The sequence below is a fragment of the Glycine max genome, chromosome 14 (genome assembly GCF_000004515.6).
Source record: "Glycine max cultivar Williams 82 chromosome 14, Glycine_max_v4.0, whole genome shotgun sequence".
NCBI lineage: Eukaryota > Viridiplantae > Streptophyta > Magnoliopsida > Fabales > Fabaceae > Glycine > Glycine max.
The window spans coordinates 20049692-20057153 of NC_038250.2; the positions used below are offsets into that span (position 1 = coordinate 20049692).

At 35.8% G+C, this 7462-nt stretch overlaps 2 pseudogenes; one reads left to right on the forward strand and one right to left on the reverse strand.

Moving 5' to 3' along the window:
• The first annotated feature begins 131 nt into the window (after positions 1-131).
• On the forward strand, positions 132-1847 carry LOC106795837 (uncharacterized; annotated as a pseudogene).
• Positions 1848-3988: 2141 nt separating this feature from the next.
• Positions 3989-5549, reverse strand: LOC100795911 (transcription factor bHLH93-like; annotated as a pseudogene).
• Between the last annotated feature and the right edge of the window lie 1913 nt (positions 5550-7462).

Genomic DNA, 7462 nt, shown 5'->3' on the forward strand with positions numbered 1-7462 from the left:
TATTAATATATTTGCTCATTTTGGGTTGCTTGTAAAGTTAGTTTAATAGTTGTTTGTACTCGAGCAAACTGAAACTGCAATTCATATTGCTTACTTCCTAGCTTTGTAATGAGTGCTTTTTGTTTTGCCCAATGAGGAGCTTCTTAGTTTGTCCATATAAGCTCTCATTGTACCACTCTAAATATGTTGCATTACTAAAATATATCAAGTCAATTTTGCTCTCTTTCATGTGAGGTTTCTAGTTTATAATTCGGTACTTTTATGTTTCTATTTAGTCTGATAGCTGTTAGCTTTCTTCTGATAGCATAGTCTGCTCAGACCGTTGCACAGTCTAATAGTTATTTTCGCTAAGTCTGAAAGTTGTTTTGAGAAGTTGTTTTGCTTCAATCTCAAAACATTTTGGTTCAGACTTACATCCTTTTTCTCATATGCCATATTCTAACATGGTATCTAGAACTTAAATGATCTTTAAGGGATTGTGAAGGAGCAAAAAACTAGAAAAAAAATCATTGAGATAACCCACATAAAAAACCTCCAAACACAAATATGGCTTCCATTAGTTGTAGTTCTTTACCTCCACCTCCTATATTTACAGGTGAAACCTTTCATTTGTGAGCTACAAAAATAAGGACTTGCCTTAGAGCTCAAAGTTTTTGGGATATAGTGAAAAGTGAAAGTAACCTAACTACATTACCTGAAAACCCAACAAAAGCTCAAATAAGGAGTCACAATGACAAAATGGCAAAGGAAGGCAAAGCACATGATGACATTTTTATGAAGATCCTAACTCTTGAGACTGCAAAAAAGGCAAGGGATCAGTTGAAGGAGGAGTTCCAAGGGAGTGAAAGAGCAAAAAAATGTAGGGGCTGAAGTTGAGAAGGAAGTTTGAAGCAGCCAAGATGAAAGAAAGTGAATCTGTCAAAGAGATCACTGATAGACTTTTGAAGGTGGTTACACAAATCAGATTAGTTGGAGAGGAGCTAAGTGATCAACATGTAGTGGAGAAAATCCTAGTGTGTCTTCTAGAGAGGTTTAAGTCAAAAATCTCCTCTCTAGAAGAAAATAAGGATTTCTCTCAAATATCTATTCCAAAGCTTGTGAATGTTCTACAAGCCACTGAACATAGGAGATCTTTGAGAATGGAAGAAAGCATGGAAAGTGCTCTTGTGGCATACACCAAAGGCAAAGCCCAAGGCCGGAGCAGTCCTAGTAAAAAGTCATATGGTGGAAAAGAAAAGGAAGAAGAAGCAACAAGAAAGGAGGAGGTTGGTAAAAGTCTCCACCTTGTTCTTATTACAAGAAGAACAATCATAATGAAAACTTTTGTTGGTTCAGGCCTAGAGTTAAACGTAAGGCCTGTAATCAGCTTGGCCATGTGGAGAAGGCATGCAAAAATAAGGCAAACCAGAAAGCGTAGTCAACTCAAGCTGTTGAGAATCACCAACATATTGAGGAGCAGTTGTTAGTGGTTGCACAAATTATATGACCCACAATGCATCTTTAAGTAGCTAGATCAAACTTACTTCTCCAAAGTCACCATAGGCAATGGAGGGCATGTTGATGTCAAAGGAAAAGGAGTTGTTGTTGAAACTCCTTCAGGTATCAAATATATCACTAATGTTTTATTTGTGCCTGAGTTAAGCCAAAGCCTTTTGAGCATGGATCAAATGCTAGAAAGGAATTATTCCCTGTGTTTTGAAGATATGAAGTGCACTATATTTGATCCTTCTAGAAGTGAAATAATGTCTATAAAAATGAGAGATAAAAGCTTTCCATTAGAGTGGAAGAAAAAATACTTGCATGTTTTTCCAAGTGTTGTAGATAATTCTCCTCTATGGCATAAATGACTTGGTCATTAGGCCTGCAAGTAGTTGTTTCCCTTCCTCTTCTTGTTGATCATCGGCAATGTTGACATCTCCTTGTTGTTGATGGGAACATTACTAGAATTAATAGATTTAACATCGTACAATTAACATCGGTTATTGGAATAACCGATGTTAACAAACACAAGGTGGCATTTCTGTAAATAAGTTTGGGTAACTAACAGCGGTTTTTAAAAAATACCGATGTTAACTTCGCTTTCTTTATAAAACCCAAACGCCAAAAACCCTCTTTCCCCCGCGTGCTCTGTTGACGGACAAACAAAAGTTTTTCTCTACCGCGACTGTGAGCATCAACCCAAGGTACAGCTAGCCAAAAACCCTTCTTGATTTACAATCACAAAGGCCAAATCAAGAAGTTGGTCTACGTTCCTGTCTTGTAGCTCTTGATTTTCAAACAAACCCTTCTTGATTTTCAAACAAACCCTAACATTATGACAAGTTGTTGCAGGTTCTTGACAAGTTGTTGCAGGTGGTGAGGGACAAAGTTTGAGGGGTGTGGTTGGAGAATTAGCGAAGTTGTTGCAGGTTCATTATGACAAGTTTTGGTTGATGGGTGCTGCTGCTAGTTACGATAATTACTTGAATTTGGTGGGGAAGTTTCCTTCTATAGAGAAAGATTGGGATTTGCAGCTTCTGCCTATTACCTTGATCTGTTAAGCCTCTTTCCGAATCCTATCATCGTCCCAGGTCCAGTTAAAACTCGCTTTTTAAATATTATAATAATTCCATTTCGTGAACTTTGGTGTCGTTTATGTGCTTATGTTTATTACTTTTAAAATTTTTAATATATACCAAAGTTTGAAGCTCGAGTTTGAGTGTTTTTTTTAGGTTGTTAGAAATGTTAGTTGGAGGATTTCAATCCGGAAACTTTCTTTCTTCCTTCCACCCTTTTCCCAACAACTGGATGTATCTTATATCTCCTTCGAGTTTAAGTGTGTTAACTTTTTTATTTATTAATTTATTATTTTTCGTAGGATAAGCCTTGTTAATTTGAATAAAGTTTTTTTAACATGCACTAACAAGTGGTTCATTTGAGTAATGATGGATTCAAATCTCAAGTAGGTGGTAAAAAGGGTTTGAATCCTAACTTGTGTATGGAAAAAAATCTGGTTGAGAGCAGGTAACTCGCGTTTGAGTGTCTTCAGATTCCTTGAAAGAGATTAGTCTGACAAACAAGATATTCCTTCTGTTATGTGTAACAAAAAAAAAGTGTTTTTAACATTGCTGACATTTTAAAGCACATAGTTTGGTTTGGGTTTTGTGTACTAAAAGTAAAGGGTGTTAGTGTTATGTTATGGTGATTTTATTGCTTTTGAATGACGAAGTGGACACTGGATCTTTGTCTAAACTGTAATTTTTTGTTTTACAGCTTAATGGATTCATTTGTCCTACGCCATCAACCCCTCCCGCCTCAGACTCACCTACGAGGACGTGTGGCTCCAATCCGATGATGGTGTTCGGCTTCACGCTTGGTTCATCAAGCTCTTCCCTAATTGTCGAGGTCCTCTTCCTTCTCTTCTCCTAGATTTTCTTTTATTCCTTTCATCTTGTACCATGAACTTTTCTATTACTGTTACTTGAGGTTTTGTTTGAATTGGAACTGATTAAAAAGTAGCTGGCATGGCAGGGGAGAAATATAGATCATCAAGAAAATTAGGGTATTATTTCCTATGATTTGAGTGAGACACGATGCTTTATGCTGCTTGTGAACAAATTAGTAAATTAGTAAAGATCACATTCTTACGTTTACAAAACTAGCACAAGATTAAACGAAAGTACTTAATTATCAATGTCACATCATTCTAAGGAAAAATGTCTTTATACATAGAAGTTACACAAAAAGAGAGATTGAAAAGCCATGTCCCAAAAGAATAGAAACAAAACCCGAACTTTACTCTCTTATTATTTTTGTCTTAACATTTTTGCTTGAGCTCTTCACATGCATTGATTCAGGGACAATTAATAACTAGGCTTTCGTCCATAAATTGAATTATTACATCCACTATCCACATGAACATTTATGATTGGAAATTTTGCCTGAGAATCACACGGACGAGTCCAGCATACTCTGGCAATTTGATATTAAAAAAATTATCCTTTGTCATAGGCATATGTGAGAGAACAAAACCAATGAACGTTAATTATACTCCTTATGAGGAATAAAAAACTATCCTAAGTGCACTTGCAGCTCTTCTTCCTCTGTTCAATTCTCATAAACATCTTCCTCCATATCCTGCACTTCTAAACAACGCTTGCTTTATGTCTTTAGAACTCAGCATCGTCCTTTGCTCCGATTCCTATTACATAACAAACAAGATAATAGCATTGATTAAACCGCGCTTCAATCAAAAAACGCCATATAGGATGAATAGAAAATATGCAACTAAATAAGATATATTAGGCAGTGCCCAAAAACCATGGTAGTGATGTACCTCTGAGCATGAAGACTGCATTGTGAAATCATTGAAACAACTAATAACACATTGTTGAATCTCTAGGCCTAATGCTTCCCGAGTGTTTACTCCCTGCACAACAAATTTCCACCCGGGTGTCCACACTCCTCTCCACCTCAAACTGCAAAGACCAATATAGGAAAATATAAAAATCAATGCAGGACTGCACCATTATTTCAAAAAGATCAATCAGAGAAATTATTATATGTTTGAGGACCATTATATTTTAATCAATCTCCATGTGACACATAGCTGAGTCTTATTAACTCTTTTTGGTAAATTGAAAATTTCAGTTTTATATCACATGAAGATAGGTCGGAGTCGAAGGACTACGTAGTAATTTCTTCTTGGAGGTGATAGGGAAAATCCATACCTTGGGTGAATTTCTCACTAGGATTTCATTTGGTTTTACATCTTTGAAAATGCTTGCCATGTTTGAATCTACTTCTACTTCTTGCTGCAGATTGTTGATCTTCTCCAGAAGTTCTTTCATGTAATCAATAGTACTGTCTCCAAGTATAGATGTTCTATCCATTTGTGATATGCATTCAACACAACAAATTAGATCTACACATTATGTAAGTACAACTCTGATTGAATGAATGACTCTCACTCACTGCATAGTGCATACCTTACTAATTTTGGGGACAATTGCTCTTAGCATCGAGAGCTGGTCGTTTAACCTCTTTCTTCTTCTCCTCTCCGCCATTAGATTCTTGGAGGGTTGCCCCTGAAGCTTATTTGATCGGTTCTTTCTTTCCAGACCCGTTCCCATGTTGAAAACCAGCATTTCAGAGGATTGGGTTGGCTCCATTTTACATGTGGTTTACAGCTCCAAATTCTTAAGCTCTTCCCCAAGCAAACCCTGCTCCTCTTCTTCCATCATAGACAATATTGGATAATCCTCTTGACCAAGAAATGGAGCGGTATTGAGTGGAGTATCAAGGGTGCTATAGAATGAATCCATAATCTGTGGTGATGATTCATCAAGTAAGGAACCATAGATTTCACTAAAGGGGTAGTCGTTATTGTAAGTTTGAGGAACTTCTTGACCACAAGAAGAGTTTGGAAGGTAAGGTAGAGAGTTTTGATCAAAACAGTCAAAACTCCAACCATTAAAGAAGTGGTTTTCTTCTGTTCTTGGATTGGTGTCCCATGTTTCTCTTCTTAGAGACATTAATTCCTCCAAGAAATCCTAGTCTTAAAACTCCATATCTCTCTCTTTCTTTCTCTAAATGTTTGTATGTGTATGCTGTGAATATGCTAATTCTTTAAGAAACACACCTTTTGAGTTTTGAGAATACGTAGGGTACTATATAAGGATGAAGAAGTATTTAAATAAGGGGATACAGTAAGGCTTGTGGCGTATGGATTATTATATGCAATGAAGTATGATGATGATGTATTCATTAGAACCTATAGTCTAAGACAGAGAAATGGAACCTATAGTGGTTTAAACTTTAAACGCTAGGATTTGGCTCCTCTCAAGTGAATTAGTGCACTTTAGAGGAATAAGTATGGATACAACTATTGCTTTAAAAACACAACAAATGAGATTTTAATAAAAAGGACCAAACTTAGATATTGTTCTATAGATACTTTTGGTGTTCTTGTATATGTTGACCTTTAATGTGAACCTTTATTGTGTGGGTTAAACTCCAATTCTAATTAGAGGACTATACCAAAAGCACCTAAAGAACTACATCTAAGTTAGGTCCCAAATAAAAATCAAGTACATGCATAGCAACTCTGTAGTAAAGTTGTTACAAATTTACAATCTCTACTGCTGATTTTCTACTCTGTGTGTAAGTGTAAGTGCCAAGTGGCATAAGTATCATCAATATGATTGATAGGTGCATGCATGTATTCCTTTCCAGTTAAACCTATTAACTTCAATAATTATATTCTGCCAAGTGGTCCAATTTGAGGTTTAAGTGTAATGCAAACAAACTTTATTAGGATAGCCTCTCCTCTAAAACGCTATTAAAACTGTTTAAATGAAATTAATTGGGTTTAATTTGTGGTACTTTTTATTTTGATATAACAATTTGGATGAAAAGGCTTTCCTCGTGCAGGGGGGACCACTACACTCTGTGGATCGTTCTTAAATTTCTGGCAGAGAAAACAAGAGTAGTTGTTCATTGAATGGGTGTTTTACTGTTTTATAAATCTATATATACAGTGAAACAAGTACTACTAGTTAATAACATACCTTTACTCAAGCAAGTTGTCCCTGCATTCTCTTTTTCTTTTTTTTCCTATGATAGTTGTCAAAGGATTCAATTAATTGCAAAGTAGAAAAAGCATATATATGGATTAAAAATTTTGATTGGTTTAACTATTCATTACCTAAAAGCTGTAGAACCAATCTTGTATTTGATTGGTTTAGTTCATAAAATTAGAGAAAGGCGAGAAAACCCACCGGTTCAGAAAAAAGGTTGATGTAGGAAGATGCACTAACCAAAGACTGAGAATGAGGTCAGATCTCAATCTCATCAGAGCCAACACCAATGTTTCCCAATTTTCCCATCAATTCCCTGATGACAAAATTCTCACTTCATTGTTGGAAACTTCCTTAAGCCAACACCAATGTTGGTACAACTAAATTTGTCTCTGCTGTCAAGTTGACACTGCCCTCCTGTGCGATAATGGCAAGCTGTACATTCATCACTTATTAGCATACTTTAGTGGAGATATCTGAAATTAAACATGTTAGGCGTACGTAGTAACTCTGAGCACAGTCAAATTATCTATATAATATACAATGATGATAGTCTCAACTAAATTAAAAAAGTTTAATATGTGTTGATGTATGCATCATAGAGGACTGCGGTAAAGGATTAAAGGGGAAAACAAAGCTAATAGATCTAACTTTCAGCTTCATTCATGCATATTTAATTTGTTATTTATATATTGATATTAATTTTTTATTGTAACTGGATGCAATTCTGTTATGATAGAATTTGTTTGCTGCATAGTGGAATTAACAAGTTTGTGGAATTGGTTGTAATTGTGCGTTGCTAATGGCTCCCGGCTGCTGATACATTATCCCGGCTTTGGCATTTCAGATATCCTCTCAAAGGTAATTGGCCTTCGTTGTATTTCTTGTTGGCCTATTATAGTTAT